The sequence below is a fragment of the Heteronotia binoei genome, chromosome 19 (genome assembly GCF_032191835.1).
Source record: "Heteronotia binoei isolate CCM8104 ecotype False Entrance Well chromosome 19, APGP_CSIRO_Hbin_v1, whole genome shotgun sequence".
Classification (NCBI taxonomy): Eukaryota; Metazoa; Chordata; class Lepidosauria; order Squamata; family Gekkonidae; genus Heteronotia; species Heteronotia binoei.
This window is the reverse complement of record NC_083241.1, coordinates 6,171,128-6,188,452: the sequence shown is the minus strand read 5'-3', so window position 1 is coordinate 6,188,452 and position 17,325 is coordinate 6,171,128.

Below are 17,325 nucleotides of genomic sequence, written 5' to 3'. Positions count from 1 at the left end.
GAAAGCAACGTCACCCCAGAGTCGGAAACGACTTGCACCTTTTTAAAGCTGCTTTGAGATGCTGAGATTCAGAGTGGAGGGCAGGGTATAAATCCAATATCATCTTCTTCTTCTTGACTTCTCCAGGAGGAATTCAGACCAAACAAGCAGTGGGTTTTATCCACGCAAACACAAGCCAAATATAATAAATAAACATCCAGTGCATGGAGGGACCACATCCGAGAACACGGAAAAGACCATTTGACTTGGGCTAGCCTTGCAGCCGGAGTATCTGGAGTCCCTGCCAAGCACCCCCATGTGAGGCTAGAAGTAGGTTGCAATTATAGCCTGGCAGATTCTTGTTGGGAACGGGCAGGCCCTTGGCAGAATCTACCCCCCCCCCCCCTTGCCACCCCATGTCATCTCTTTCTACTCTCCTACTCCACGACAGCAGCCCAAAATGGCAAATATGGTTATTAGGAACCCCTGTACCTTATCTCGACGTTGCTGCCATTGGAGAGGGAACCCTTCTGGACCTTTCCTATCCCACTAATTTATGCAGCCGCTATTTTGAGCCGAAGCAGACAGCGGGAATTAGACACATCGTCTTCCCCTCCGAGCTGCCCCGTGGCCACGTTCGTAACGCTTCTCTCTTTTTTTTTCTTTTCCGCCAGCCGGCTGCTAATTAACACCAAAGGAAGAGCAGGAGCTAATTCCAGAAGCCGCTCGTTTATTCCCTGCCCGGCCCTCCAGCCTGTCTGCACAGAAGGGAGAACTGTTTGCCACCTGCCTTCACAGACTCCTTGGAGCAGGAAAGGGGGAGAGGCCAGCTGCCCCTCACTCCCTTCCGAGCCTGCGGGACGTGGGTTTGAAGCTCGAGGCCTCAAAGAACCTTCCTGTCTTTTCAAAGTCACCTTTTGCATTCAAGCAGAGACGCACCATCCAATAGGCACACCCTAGGGTGCCAGAGGTGGAGGGGGGCCAAACCAGGCCTGTCCCTGCCCCACTTGTCAATGGTGCCTGCTGTGTCAAGTAGTAGTCAGTTTGGTGTACTGGCGAAGTGTGCGGACTCTTGTCAGGTTTGATTCCCCACTCCTCCACATGCAACTGCTGGAGTGACCTTTGGTCAGTCATAAATCCTCTCAGAGATGTTCTCTCTCAGCCCCACCTGCCTCACGGGGTGTCTGTTGCAGGGAGGGGAAGGAGATGGTAAGCCGCTCTGAGACTCCTTTGGGAAGGGTACGAGTCCAATCTGAAGGGTGGGGTATAAACCCAATCTCCTCTTCCTCCTCCTCCTCTTCCTCTCCTCCTCCTCCTTCTTCTGCAGGGGGCCAACCCCAATGGACAGCCTGTAGCAGGCCTGCTCCATCCATTCTAGTAGGGAGCACAGGAATAGCTTCCCCATATTGCAGGGGAAGCGGCCAAGTTATTCTTTTGGGGTGTCAAAAATCCTTGTGCTGCCCTTGCCGTCGAGCTGGACTTCTTGCCTTCAACCCAAGAGCCTATTTTCTTACTTTGCAACAGATCCCCCCACCCTGCGACACCCAGTCGCAAGTTCGAAACGAAACATCGTCTCCAACAGCGTTACAGAAACTTGCGCACCATTTCCCAAGGATACACAAACCAAACAGTTATTTGGACCCCAAACAATGTTTATTGGAACTAAGAGGGGCCACCCTGTGAAAGTAGAACATCATCAGGCCCCAACCCACGAGACACGTTCTGTACACGGCAAACTGCAAGCTTGTGTTAGCCTCAATTTCCAGTGTGCAGTTAAGACAGACAGAATCTAACCAGGCTTGCCAAGGCCCCATGGGAAGAGGGAATTCCCCTCATACGAACATAAGAGAAGCCATGTTGAATCAGGCCAATGGCCCCTCCAGTCCAACACTCTGTGTCACATAAGAACATAAGAGAAGCCATGTTGGATCAGGCCAGTGGCCCCTCCAGTCCAACACTCTGTGTCACATAAGAACAGAAGAGAAGCCATGTTGGATCAGGCCAGTGGCCCCTCCAGTCCAACACTCTGAGTCACATAAGAACATAAGAGAAGCCATGTTGGATCAGGCCAATGGCCCATCCAGTCCAACACTCTGAGTCACATAAGAACATAAGAGAAGCCCTGTTGGATCAGGCCAGTGGCCCCTCCAGTCCAACACTCTGTGTCACATAAGAACATAAGAGAAGCCATATTGGATCAGGCCAGTGGCCCATCCAGTCCAACACTCTGTGCCACAGAAGAACATAAGAGAAGCCCTGTTGGATCAGACCAATGGCCCATCCAGTCCAACACTCTGTGCCACAGAAGAACATAAGAGAAGCCTTGTTGGATCAAGCCAATGGCCCATCCAGCCCAACACTCTGTGTCACATAAGAACATAAGAGAAGCCATGTTGGATCAGGCCAGTGGCCATCCAGTCCAACACTCTGTGCCACAGAAGAACATAAGAGAAGCCCTGTTGGATCAGACCAATGGCCCATCCAGTTCAACACTCTGTGTCACATAAGAACATAAGAGAAGCCATGTTGGATCAGGCCAATGGCCCATCCAGTCCAACACTCTGTGTCACATAAGAACATAAGAGAAGCCTTGTTGGATCAGGCCAGTGGCCCATCCAGTCCAACACTCTGTGCCACAGAAGAACATAAGAGAAGCCCTGTTGGATCAGACCAATGGCCCATCCAGTCCAACACTCTGTGCCACAGAAGAACATAAGAGAAGCCTTGTTGGATCAAGCCAATGGCCCATCCAGTCCAACACTCTGTGTCACATAAGAACATAAGAGAAGCCATGTTGGATCAGGCCAGTGGCCATCCAGTCCAACACTCTGTGTCACGTAAGAACATAAGAGAAGCCATGTTGGATCAGGCCAGTGGCCCATCCAGCCCAACACTCTGTGTCACATAAGAACATAAGAGAAGCCATGGTGGATCAGGCCAGTGGCCATCCAGTCCAACACTCTGTGTCACAGAAGAACATAAGAGAAGCCATGTTGGATCAGGCCAGTGGCCCATCCAGTCCAACACTCTGTATCACACAGTAGCCAAAAATTTATATATATATACACTGTGGCTAATAGCCACTGATGGACCTCTGCTTCATATTTTTATCTAACCCCCTCTTGAAGCTGGCTATGCCTGTAGCCGCCACCACCTCCTGTGGCAGTGAATTCCACATGTCAATCACCCTTTGGGTGAAGAAGTACCTCCTTTTATCCATTCTAACCCAACTGCTCAGCAATTTCATTGAATGCCCACGAGTTCTTGTATTGTGCGAAAGGGAGAAAATTATTTCTTTCTCTACCTTCCCCATCCATGCATAATCTTGTCAACTTCTATCATGTCACCCCGCAGTCGATGTTTCTCCAAGCTAAAGAGCCCCAAGCGTTTTAACCTTTCTTCATAGGGAAAGTGTTCCAAACCCGTAATCATTCTCGTTGCCCTTTTCTGCACTTTTTCCAATGCTGTAATATCCTTTTTGAGGTGCGGTGACCAGAACTGCACACAGTACTCCAAATGAGACCGCACCATCGATTTATCTCACTTCCTGCCATCACTTGGTTTTATCATGGAGTTTCCAGCAATTCCTAGAGAGGAGTGACATCACTTACAGGTTTTTCTCAGAAGGGATGGCATGCTGTTGCCAATGACCACCCCGATACCCAGGGGTCATTTCATATAAAAAGAGGTGTCAGAGCTCATTACCACAACTCATTTGCATAACATTCGCATATGTCACACATCCCGACATCACCAGAAGGTGTACTCAGAAGGTGTATTCTATCAGCTCAGCATCAACCTTCAAATGCATCTTGAATTAGAATTATAATAACACCTTACTAATTGTTATAATAAAACCTTATTCCCTTCATACTTCTTAAATGACTTTCTCCTACGTGGCCACAGTGGCATGAGGAAGATTTCCATCTGTCTGCTTTCTATGTTACGGTTATTTCCCCACTTTTTGGTTGGGAAAAATATTAGGAAGTCTGTCAAATATTAGTTCAGCAAAATTCTCACAAGGGGTTTGAACAGTGGAGCCCAGAAGCAAGAATTGGGGAGGGGGGGCATTAAGAAAGAAAGAGCACAATAAAACGTAGAGGTTCCAGGGCTCTGCTCCTGTGAGCTCCTGCCCAGAATAAGGCCTGGATAAAATACCTTTTATTAGGCAGGGCTGGCTCTCCCACTAGGCAAATTAGACATTTGCCTAGGGCGCCGAGCTGGGGAGGGCGCCAAATTGGACCCTCCTGGCCCGGTGCCATAGACAAATACCCAAATTTTGCTGCCCAAGACACTGTGTGCCAGCCAGATCATCAGAGAGTGAGCGGAAAGGGTGCCAGGATGGCATGCAGTCTCTGGGGGGCAGGGGCAGGGAGATGGCAAGCCTGCTTGGGGTGCCCTGCACCCTAGGGCCAGCCCTGTTATTAGGACCACCCAGATATAACACAAAACATCAGTCGGGTTAGAACTGATAAAAGGAAGTCCTTCTTCACCCAAAGGCTGATTAACGCATTGAACTCACTGCCACAGGAGATGGTGGCAGCTACAAGGATTGCCAGCTTCAAGAGGGGATTGGATCAACATCTGGAGCAGAGGTCCATCAGTGGCTATTAGCCACAGCCTATTGTTGGAACTCTCAGTCTGGGGCAAGTGATGCTCTGTATTTTTGGTGCTTGGGAGGGGGCACAGTGGAAGGGCTTCTAGCCCAACTGGTGGACCTCCTGATGGCACTTGGAGTTTTTTTGGCCCCTGTGTGACACAGAGTGTTGGACTGGAGGGGCCATTGCCCTGATCCAACATGGCATCTCTTATGCCAAGAGGCGTTGAAGCCTGGGACGTTTTCTTCTCCCCTTTAAAATGCTGACAAAGCAGGGATGCAGTTTGGAATATTAAAAACTGTGTGAAGGTTGGAAGGTTAAACCCAAAGTTGCCGGGCATCCAGTGTGACACAAGGGGTCAAGGGTATCAGCAGGCCTCATTTTCGGCAGGACCTTACAGGAGCAGACACAGAGTGTTGGACTGGATGGGCCACTGGCCTGATCCAACATGGCTTCTTTTATGTTCTTCTGTGGCACAGATTGTTGGACTAGATGGGCCATTGGCCTGATCCAACATGGCTTCTCTTATATGTTCTTATCAGAGAATATGCACCATCTGTGTCTCACCAAGAGATGTGGTGAGGCCCACGGTCCCACCCCACCCCCACCAATGTGGGGACTCAGCAGGAATCTCCATCGCCCTGGCTGGCTGCGGCCAGGAGCTGGATGCTAATGATGCCAGCCGTACAGGAGAGGAATTGCAATTCTTACGCAATCTGCCAAGAGGCGTTGAAACCTGGGACATTTTCTTCTCCCCTTTAAAATGCTGACAAAGCAGGGATGCAGTTTGGAATATTAAAAACTGTGTGACGGTTGGAAGGTTAAGCCCAAAGTTGCCGGGCATCCAGTGTGACACAAGGGGTCAAGGGTATCAGAAGGCCTCATTTTCGGCAGGACCTTACAGGAGCAGAGCTCCGGAACCTCTAAATTTAATTGTGCTCTTTCTTTCTTACACCCCCTCCCCACGCACAATACTTGCTTCTAGGCTCCATTGGTCAAACCCCCTGGGCGAATTTTGGCTCAACTCTATGATTTGACAGACTTTCTCGTATTTTTCCCCACACACACAAAAAAGGGGAAATAACCAAAACGTCTAAAGCAGACAGGCAGAAATCTTCATCCTGCCACTGTGGCCCCATAGGAGAAAGCCATTTTGAAATTAAGATGGGAGTAAGGTTTGATGGGAGTAAGGTTTTTAAAAGTATGATGGGAGTAAGGTTTTTTAAAGTATGGTGGGAGTAAGGTTTTATTAGGACAATGATAATTCAAGAAGCATTTTAAGGTAGATGCTGAGCTGATCTAATTGAGTACACCTCCCAGTGATGCTAGGGATGTGTGCAGGAGTCATTTTGTAGAAAAAGAGGTGGTGGAGCTCATCCAGGGATTGTTATGCAGCTGCACCTACTATTTAATGGACAAGGTGGGAAGCAGAAGGTGGAACTCTCAAAAAGGTTCAGGAGCTGTGCTTCTGTGAGCTCCCATTGAATCCGAGGTCTGGGCGTTATGCTAATGAGTTATGCTAATGAGTTGTGCTAGTAAGCTCCCGCACCTCTTTTTCTACAAAATGACCCCTGAGTTTAGGGTATGGTATGAACTCAGCAGGGATACGTTGCCCCGGACTCCGCCCTCCACAGCTGACGTGTCTTTCACTGATCTCTGTAGTCTGGAGAACTGCTGTAATCTCAGAATGCCAGCCCCACACCTGGAGGGCGGTAACACAGATGTTCAAGGCAGCCCCACACATGGAGGTTGGAAAAAGAAGACCACAGATTTATACCCCAGCCTTCTCTCTGAATCAGAGTCTCAGAGCACCTCACAGTCTCCTTTTTCTTCTTCCCCGCTCTGAGACTCTTCGGAGTGGAGGGCGGGATATAAATCCAATATCTTCTTCTTCTTCTTCTCTCACAGCAGCTGCCCTTTCAAGGACAGAATCTCAGAGCGGCTCACAATCTCCTTTCCCTTCCTCCCTCACAACAGACACCCTGTGAGGTGGGTGGGGCTGAGAGGGCTCTCACAGCAGCTGTCCTTTCAAGGACAGAGTCTCAGAGTGGTTCACAATCTCCTTTCCCTTCCTCCCTCACAACAGACACCCTGTGAGGTGGGTGGGGCTGAGAGGGCTCTCACAGCAGCTGCCCTTTCAAGGACAACCTCTGCCAGAGCTACGGCTGACCCAAGACAGCTGCAAGTGGAGGAGTGGGGAATCAAACCCTGGTTCTCCCAGATAAGAGTCTGTGCACTTAACCACTACAACTGGCAACCTTAGATGTTCAGGGCAGAGCCCCATCGAGACCTTTCCCTGCAAGTCAAAGGGCCGGTCCCGCCTGTTCCAGATAGCATCTCTGAGCCCAGGCAGCAAATTACTATTCCCGCCCCCCCCTGCTCACTTTATATGCCATCAAGGCCTTTGCAGAAATGCTCCGGCCCTCCGGGCTGCAGGATGAAGCGGCTTCATTAGGAAAAAGCATCAGAAAAGTCCCTGCCTCTCCCCTCCCCTCCCCCCCCCCCATGATGCCACCTACACAGCACACGCCAGCTGGTGCTTTTCATTCCAGGATCGTGATTAAATATTGAAAGGGCTTTTTTTCCCCTTAAGCCAGGGAGTGGGGGGGGGGAGGGGGGGCACTGCAGGAGGCCGATGAGTCAGGCCTGGCTGGAGCTGCCAAAGCTGCAACCTGGAAAACCACCCAGTCGCGTTCACAGCCCAGCAGCCGTGGAGGAGGAGGCTGGAGCTGCCTGGCACCAACAGCCTGTTGTGTGTTTCCCTTTGCCCACCAGACCCCTTTTACCCACCCTACCCTCTTGCTTGCCAAGGGGCAATGCCAGGCAAACCGGGCAGAGGTTCAAGAACACAAAGCTACTCTAGCAGGGGTGGCCAAACCGGCTCGAGAGCCACGTGTGGCTCTTTCACACACACACAGTCTGACTCTCAAAGCCCCCACTGCCCCATTGGCCAACTTGCAGAAGGCATTTCTCTCTTGAAATCACTTCTCCGAGCCAAGTCAGCCGGCGACTTGGAGAATGCATTTAAAGTTGTTTTCTTCCCACCTCTTCCTCCCTCATCTATTTGCTCTCCTTCCTTCCTACCTACCTACCTACCTACCTTCTACCTTCCTTGTCTAGCAGCCCTCAAAGCTCATATCTTGCAGCTCTCAAATATCTGACATTTATTCAATGTCAGCTCTCAAATATCTGACATTTATTTTATCTTCCTTCCTTCCTTCCTTCCTTCCTTCCTTCCTTCCTTCCTTCCTTCCTTCCTTCCTTCCTTCCTTCCTTCCTTCCTTCCTTCCTTCCTTCCTTCCTCCCTCCCTTCCTTCCTTCCCTCCCTTCCTTATCTTGTGGTTCTCAAACATCTGACGCTCTCAAACATCTGACATTTATTCAACGTGGCTCTTATTTTATCTTCCTTCCTTCCTTCCTTCCTTCCTTCCTTCCTTCCTTCCTTCCTTCCTTCCTTCCTTCCTTCCTTCCTTTCTCCCTCCCTCCCTTCCTTCCTTCTTTCCTTCCTCCCTCCCTTCCTTCCTTCCTCCCTCCCTCCCTTCCTCCCTCCCTCCCTCCCTTCCTTCCTTCCTTCCTTCCTTCCTCCCTCCCTTCCTTCCTTCCTCCCTTCCTTTCTTCCTTCCTTCCTCCCTTCCTTATCTTGTGGTTCTCAAACATCTGATGCTCTCAAACATCTGACATTTATTCAATGTGGCTCTTATTTTATCTTCCTTCCTTCCTTCCTTCCTTCCTTCCTTCCTTCCTTCCTTCCTTCCTCCCTCCCTCCCTTCCTTCCTTCCTCCCTTCCTTATCTTGTGGTTCTCAAACATCTGACGCTCTCAAACATCTGACATTTATTCAACGTGGCTCCTAGATTAAATAAGTTTGGCCACCCCGTCCTATACTTTAAACAAATTATTTATACACACACAGCAACCCTGGACTTCCTTGGTGGTTTCCCACCCAGGTACTAATGAAGGCCAGCCGTGCTTAGCTTCCAAGATTTCAAGGCAAGAGACGGGCCCGGTGGTTTGCCATTGGCTGCCTCTGCGTAGCAACCCTGATCTTCCTGGCTGGTCTCCCATCCATGTACCGACTGTGGCTGACTCCGCTTCGCTTCTGAGCCCTGATAATCCTGGGCTAAGTCTAGACTATTCAAGCTATTTTTATTTTCATAAATTCACATAAAGAGATGTATTGATTTTCTGCTTTTTTCAATACATTGCGGGAGTGACTTTCAGAGCAAAAGCAATTAAAAACACTGCTATTCAGGGCTTTTTTTGTAGAAAAAGCCCAGCAGGGGCTCATTAGCATACAAGACCACATCCCCTGATCCCAAGCCAGCTGGGAGGAGGAGGAGGAGAAGAAGACTGCAGATTTATACCCCGCCCTTCTCTCTGAATCAGAGACTCAGAGCGGTTTACAGTCTCCTCCCACAACAGATACCCTGTGAGGTGGGTAATCTCCTGACAAAAATATGTAATCTTTCATTGAAATCTGCCTCCGTTCCTGAGGACTGGAAGGTAGCACATGTCACCCCCATCTTTAAAAAGGGTTCCAGAGGAGATCCGGGAAATTACAGGCCAGTCAGTCTGACTTCAATACCGGGAAAGTTGGTAGAAGCCATTGTCAAGGACAGAATGAATAAGCACATTGATGAACACAAGTTATTGAGGAAGACTCGGCATGGGTTCTGTAAGAGAAGATCTTGCCTCACTAACCTGTTACAGTTCTTTGAGGGGGTGAACAAACATGTGGACAAAGGAGACCCAATAGATGTTGTTTACCTTGACTTCCAGAAAGCTTTTGATAAAGTTCCTCATCAAAGGCTCCTTAGTAAGCTCGAGAATCATGGAGTAAAAGGACAGGTCCTCTTGTGGATCAAAAACTGGCTAATTAATAGGAAGCAGAGAGGGAGTATAAATGGGCAGACTTCAAAGTGGAGGATGGTAAGCAGTGAGGTGCCGCAGGGCTCAGTACTGGGTCCCATGCTCTTTAACTTGTTCAGTAATGATTTGGAGTTGGGAGTGAGCAGTGAAGTGGTTAAGTTTGCAGATGACACTAAATTGTTCAGGGTGGTGAGAACCAGAGAGGATTGTGAGGCACTCCAAAGGGATCTGTTGAGGCTGGGTGAGTGGGCGTCAACGTGACAGATGAGGTTCAATGTGGCCAAGTGCAAAGTAATGCACATTGGGGCCAAGAATCCCAGCTACAAATACAAGTTGATGGGTTGTGAACTGGCAGAGACTGACCAAGAGAGAGATCTTGGGGTTGTGGTAGATAATTCACTGAAAATGTCAAGACAGTGTGCAATTGCAATAAAAAAGGCCAACGCCATGCTGGGAATAATTAGGAAGGGAATTGAAAACATATCAGCCAGTATCATAATGCTCCTGTATAAATCGATGGTGCAGTCTCATTTGGAATACTGTGTACAATTCTGAAAGAAGAGAAAGAAGTCCTTTTCTCCCTTTCTCACAATACAAAAACTCGTGGGCATTCAATGAAATTGCTGAGCAGTCAGGTTAAAACAGATAAAAGGAAGTACATTTTCACCCAAAGGGTGATTAACATGTGGAATTCCCTGCCTCAGGAGGTGGCGGCGGCTGCAAGCATAGCCAGCTTTAAGAGGGGACTCAATAAATATATGGAGCAGAGGTCCATCAGTGGCTATTAGCCACTCTCTTGGTCAGTCTCTGCCAGTTCACACCCCCTCAAAGAAATGTAACAGGTTAGTGAGGCAAGATCTTCCCTTACAGAACCCATGCTGAGTCTTCCTCAATAACCCGTGTTCATCAATGTGCCTACTCATTCTGTCCTTGATAATGCTTTCTACCAACTTTCCCGGTATTGAAGTCAGACTGACTGGCCTGTAATTTCCAGGATCTCCTCTGGAACCCTTTTTAAAGATGGGGGTGACATTTGCTACCTTCCAGTCCTCAGGAACGGAGGCAGATTTTTGTTAGAAGATCCACAAGTTCAACTTTGAGTTCTTTCAGAACTCTCGGATGTATGCCATCTGGACCCAGTGACTTATTAGTTTTTAATTTGTCTATCAGTTGTAGGACCTCCTCTTTTGTCACTTCAATCTGACTCAGGTCTTTCAACACCCCTTCCAAAATTAGTGGTTCTGGGGCGGGCAAAAAGTCCTCATCTTCCACAGTGAAGACGGAGGCAAAAAATTCATTCAGCTTCTCAGCCATTTCCCTATCCTCCTTCAGTAACCCTTTTACCCCATGGTCATCCAAGGGCCCCACTGCCTCCCTGGCTGGTTTCCTACTTCTAATATATTTGAAGAAATTTTTATTGTTGGTCTTTATGTTTTTTGCAATATGCTCCTCATAGTCCCTTTTTGCCTGCCTGATCACAGTCTTGCATTTGATTTGCCACAGCCTGTGTTTCCTTTTACTAATCTCACTTGGACTGGTTTTCCACCGCTTAAAGGAGTCCTTCTTACCTTTTACAGCTTCCATTACTTTGTTTGTTAGCCTTTTCTTATGCCTGTTTGTGCCTTTCCTAACTTGTGGTATGTATTTTATCTGAGCTTCTAGGATTATAGTTTTAAATAGTCTCCACGCTTCCCCAAGGGTTTTGACCGTATTTACCTTTCCTTTCAGTATCCTCCTCACATGCCTCCTCATCTCAGTGTATTTACCCCTTTTAAAGTTAAACGTGGTTGTGGCAGTCTTTTTGGGCAACTCCCTATTTATACAAACGGTGAAATCAATAACGTTATGGTCACTGCTCCCAAGCGGCGCAATCGCTTTTACATCTCTCACCAAGTCTTGGGCATTACTTAGGACCAAATCCAGGATCGCCCCACCCCTGGTAGGTTCTGAGACCATGTGCTCCATAGCACAGTCATTGAGAGCATCAAGAAACTCAATCTGTTTCTCTCGACCAGAACACATATTGACCCAATCAGCTATGGCTGATTCAAGGCCATTCCAGCAGCTGCAAGTGGGGGAGTGGGGAAAAACCCGGTTCTCCCAGATAAGAGTCTGCACACTTAAGCACTACGCCAAACTGGAAGTGCGTTCCTGTGCATTCCTGCTCAAAAAAAAAAAAAAGCCCTGCTGATATTTGTATCAATGGAGAATCTAATCACCTTCACACACACACATACACACACAAACGCCTCAACTGTAGAATGCATAAGCAATACTGACCTGGATTTCAATACTCGCCACCTACACTTTGGTTACGCAACACAGAGGATTCTGCAGCTTTTCACATGGGAGTGCGAAACATTGCGTGGGAGGAAATTCCCTCTTTGGTATAACTGCAGGAGGCGCGATAGCCTAGCCCTCTCTGGTCATCCAAAGCACGAAAAGGAGCCTGAGATCTCAGCACAGGATTTCATGGCTCATATACAGGAGAGGCTGCGGCTCAGTGGTAGAGCACGCAGAAGGTCCCAGCCCAGGTTCAATCTCTGGCATCTCCAGTTAAAAGATCATTTAGCAAGTGATGTGAAAGACCCCTGCCTGAGATCCTGGAGAGCAGCTGCCGGCCTGAGCAGACAATTCTGACCTTGATGGACCAACATGATTCAGTATAAAGCAGCTTCAGGTATTCCCTGAGGCAGCTCTTTTGTTCTTTTGCATTAAAAAAAAATAAATGAAATCCCTCTGAAAGTACGGTATAGCAACCATAATAATAAAAAAGCCTATGTTTTCAAATGGACATCTGTTCTATTTATCTTAGCGGGAGGCAGAAAGAAGACAAACAGAAAAATACAATCCGGCACGGAGCTCATTTCTATTTACACCCACAGCAAACAAAACAGAAGGCAGAATGGAGGCGGGAGGAAAATTAAAGAAGCAACGTCTCGCAGGGCTGATTCGAAAGTGGGGGATTTGGGGCTTCGTCTAATGTGGAATCTTAGTAACGTACTGAATTGAAAGTTAGTTTGGCCTAGACTAGAATCAGTTTAGAATTGCAGAGCTTTCACAACCCCGTGGGGTAGTTACAGCCAGGGCAGTTTTTGTAGTAGGAACTCCTTTGCATATTAGGCCACACACTAGGGTTGTCAAATCCAACTCAAGAAATATCTGGGGACTTTGGGGGTGGAGCCAGGAGACTTTGGGGGTGAAACCAGGAGACTTTGGGGGCGGAGCCAGGAACAAGGGTGTGACAAGCATAATTGAACTCCAAGGGAGTTCTGGCCATCACATTTAAAGGGACAGCACACCTTTTTGAATGTCTTCCTTCCATAGGAAATAATGAAGGATAGGGGTACCTTATTTTGGAGCTCATAGAATTGGACCCCCTGGTCCAATCATTTTGAAGCTTTGGGGGTACTTTAAGGGAGAGGCACTAGATACTATACTGAAAATTTAGTGCCTCTACCTCAAAAAACAGCTCCCCCAGAGCCCCCGAAACCTCCAGATCAATTCCCCATTATACTCTATGATAATCGATCTCCACATAGGGAATAATGAAGTGCTCAGCAGACGTTCCTCCCCCCCCCCTTTTCTGGCGACTCTGAAGTGAGGGATTGGCCTCTCTACTCACGAGTTGCAGCCAACTTCTTCCATGTAACACAGACACCCCATCCCAAGAGGAAGCCTTTCCAATCAGAGACTGGAGCCTCCTGAGGGGGATAGTCACATGGTGGCTTTGGGGGCGGGGCTTCCCCCCCACCGGCCAGCTGACTGGGGGTGGGAAGCAGCCTGGGAAAGCGAAAGAACCCCCGCTGGGACCTGGGGATTGGCAAGCCTACCACACACCCCTGATGTAGTCAATCCTTCTGGAGCTTAAAGGAGGCCCTGTACTAAGAGGCCTGTGAGCTTCTGGAGGACTGGCTCCATTGGAGGGTGTGGCCTAATATGCAAAGGAGTTCCTGCTACCAAAAAAAGCTTCCACAAGGTCTTGCATAAAGGACTCGATCGACTTTATTAACAAACAGAAAAGAGCAAATTCCATATGAGTGGATTACAATTGAACATATGAAGCTGCCTTACATTGAATCAGGTCCATCAAAGGCAATCTTGTCTACTCAGACCGGCAGCGGCTCTCCAGGGTCTCAAGCGGAGGTTTTCCACACCAAGGATTGAACCTGGGACCTTCTGCTTACCTGGCAGATGCTCTATCACTGAGCCACTGTCCTTCCCCAAAATCCCAGTGACCCGTTTATTTACTTCCTTATTTACAAAATTTGTAGCCTGGCTTTCTGCCCTTCTGAGGGCCACCACGGTGGCGAACAATCTAAAACATCCGTGATAGAAATCACATTTTAAAATCTTTAACATCAAGTTGCCTGGCCGACATGCGTCATTAAAACAATTTTTAAAAAAGAGTTGAAATACATATAAAACATAAAAAACATAGCAGAATAACTCTCTCTCCGATGAATCTTTATCCTACCCTTCCACTAAGACGCTCACTACACACGGTTCATTTTGTTCTCATAACAACCCTGTGGGGTAGGCTGGCCCAAGATCACCCACTGAGCTTCAAAGCAATGCAAGCATTCGAACCCAGGTCCTAGTACAATACTTTAACCAATATTCCACACTAGATGGCAACATGTTTTTTTATGGGGCTTTATTTCCCTTGAGAGGTAAGGCAGATCTTGAAAGCTAAGAAGGGCCAGTACTTAGATGGGAGACCACCAAAGAAGACTCTGCAGAGGCAGGCAATGGCCAACCACCTCTGCTTCTCGCTGGCCTTGAAAGCCCCTTGCTGGGGCTTCCATAAGGCTTGGATGGGAGACCACCAAGGAAGACTCTGCAGAGGCAGGCAATGGCCAACCACCTCTGCTTCTCACTGGCCTTGAAAGCCCCTTGCTGGGGCTTCCATAAGGCTTGGATGGGAGACCACCAAGGAAGACTCTGCAGAGGAAGGCAATGACCAACCTCCTCAGCTTCTCACTGGCCTTGAAAGCCCCTTGCTGGGGCTTCCATAAGGCTTGGATGGGAGACCACCAAGGAAGACTCTGCAGAGGCAGGCAATGGCCAACCACCTCTGCTTCTCACGGGCCTTGAAAGCCCCTTGCTGGGGCTTCCATGAGGCTTGGATGGGAGACCACCAAGGAAGACTCTGCAGAGGAAGGCAATGACCAACCTCCTCAGCTTAATCACTGCCCTTGAAAGCCCCTTGCTGGGGTCACCCTAAGTCATTTCTGATGTGACAGCATGTGCCTATGTATATTTTCCTTGATAAAAGCCAATCTTGTGCAGACACTCACCACTTCTGCCCTGGCACAAGGAGAGGTAATTTGTGAAAAGCCCAGCTATAGCGAGAATCCAGGGGCTCTCCTGCACATACACTACAGCTGAGATTTGCAACCTGCATTCTTAGGAACCCTGTAGCGCATGAGAACATTAAGTGCTGTGCGGGGAAAGGGCTTTTAATAGCCAAACAGCTTCCCTGAAGGACAGATGGCCCATCGCTCCCCATCTCTGCTGGCAATGCACTGCCAAATGGATAATGCACAGACTTACGGCAGAGACAGATGTGCTGGGCTGGACATGGATTTGCTCCAATCATGTGACAGAGAGAATCCTAAGCCCTATTCAACTGCTACAGTGAATGGACAGACATCCTCTGCATTGTATGGACTTGTGTCTACTTCTAGGAAAGAACCAATGCATATTTGCTTTACGAATGAAACTGGGGGGTGTGGGGGGGGAATACTTGGATGAATTGTTGGGGTTGGAAACACACATTTACAGACGCACCTGCATTTCAGAAGAAGAAGACTGCAGATTTATACCCCGCCCTTCTCTCTGAATCAGAGACTCAGAGCGGCTTACAATCTCCTATATCTTCTCCCCCCACAACAGTCACCCTGTGAGGTGGGTGGGGCTGAGAGGGCTCTCCCAGTAGCTGACCTTTCAAGGACAACTCCTGCAATAGCTACGGCTGACCCAAGGCCATTCCAGCAGCTACAAGTGGAGGAGTGGGGAATCAAATCTGGTTCTCCCAGATAAGAGTCCACACACTTAACCACTACACCAAACTGGCTCTTTGAACGCAACTGGAGCATGACTCAACACATGTAAATAAAGGAGTCAGTACACTGTGTATTAATTTCAAGTGGGAAGAAGAAGAAGGAGGAGGAGGAGTTGGAGATTGGATTTATACCCCACCATTCACTCAAAGTCTCAGAGTAGCTCACAATCTCTTTTCCCTTCCCCTCCCCACAACAGACACCCTGTAAAGGAGGTGGGGCAGAGAGAGCTCTGAGTGAACTTCTCATGAGAGAGCACCTCCTTCAAGAACTGTGACTGACCTAAGGTCACTCCAGCAGGTGCATGCAGAGGAATGGGGAATCAACCCCAGTTCTCCCAGATTACAGTCCACACATTTAATCACTACACCAAACTGGCTCCAAGCTGCAGCCATGTCGGTCTACAGTAGAAACGTATGACTTGAATCCAGCAACACCTTAGAGGCAAACAAGATTTCCAGGGTATAAGATTTCAAGAATCAAATTTCCCTCAGTTTGATACATCAAGGTGCTACTGACTTGAAGCTTGCTCTTCTCCCCCCCCCCTTTTACGCCAACAAGCAGGGCTTTTGGCCACACCCCTTGATGCATATTAGGCCACACCCCCTGATGTAGCCAATGCTCCTGGAGATTACAGCAGGCCCTGTAAGAAGAGCCCTGTAAGCTCTTGGAGGATTGGCTACATCAGGGGTATGTGGCCTAATATGCAAAGGAGCTCTTGCTAGAATTCCGTCCCTGGGCCGCACACCCCTGATGTAGCCAATCCTCCTAGAACTTACAGCAGGCCCTGTAAGAAGAGCCCTGGAAGCTCTTGGAGGATTGGCTGCATCAGGGGAGTGAGGCTTAATATACAAAGGAGTTCCAGCTACAAGAAAAGCCCTGCCAACAAGTCACACCTGACTTAGATGACCTCATAGAGTTTTCAAGGCAAAAGACAGTCAGAGGTGGTTTGCCTTACCTGCCTCTGCGTAGCCACCCTGGCCTTCCTTGGTGGTCTCCCATCCAAACACTAACCAGGGCTGACCCTTCTTAGCTTCTGAGATCTGATGAGACTGGGCTAGCCTGGCCTATCCAAAGCAGGCTTCCTCTTCAACTGTCCATTTATAGAAGGAGGACAAGGAGGAAGAGAAGGAGGAGGAGAAGAAGCAGCAGCAGCAGAATGAAGATATTGGATTTATATCCCGCCCTCCACTCAAGAGTCTCAGAGCGGCTCACAATCTCCTTTCCCTTCCTCCCCCACAACAGACACCCTTTGAAGTAGATGAAGATATTGGATTTATATCCCGCCCTCCACTCCGAAGAGTCTCAGAGCGGCTCACAATCTCCTTTCCCTTCCTCCCCCACAACAGACACCCTGTGAGGTAGATGAAGATATTGGATTTATATCCCTCCCTCCACTCTGAAGAGTCTCAGAGCGGCTCACAATCTCCTTTACCTTCCTCCCCCACAACAGACACCCTGTGAGGTAGATGAAGATATTGGATTTATATCCCTCCCTCCACTCTGAAGAGTCTCAGAGCGGCTCACAATCTCCTTTACCTTCCTCCCCCACAACAGACACCCTGTGAGGTAGATGAAGATATTGGATTTATATCCCTCCCTCCACTCTGAGGAGTCTCAGAGCGGCTCACAATCTCCTTTACCTTCCTCCCCCACAACAGATACCCTGTGAGGTAGATGAAGATATTGGATTTATATCCCGCCCTCCACTCCGAAGAGTCTCAGAGCGGCTCACAATCTCCTTTACCTTCCTCCCCCACAACAGATACCCTGTGAGGTAGATGAAGATATTGGATTTATATCCTGCCCTCCGCT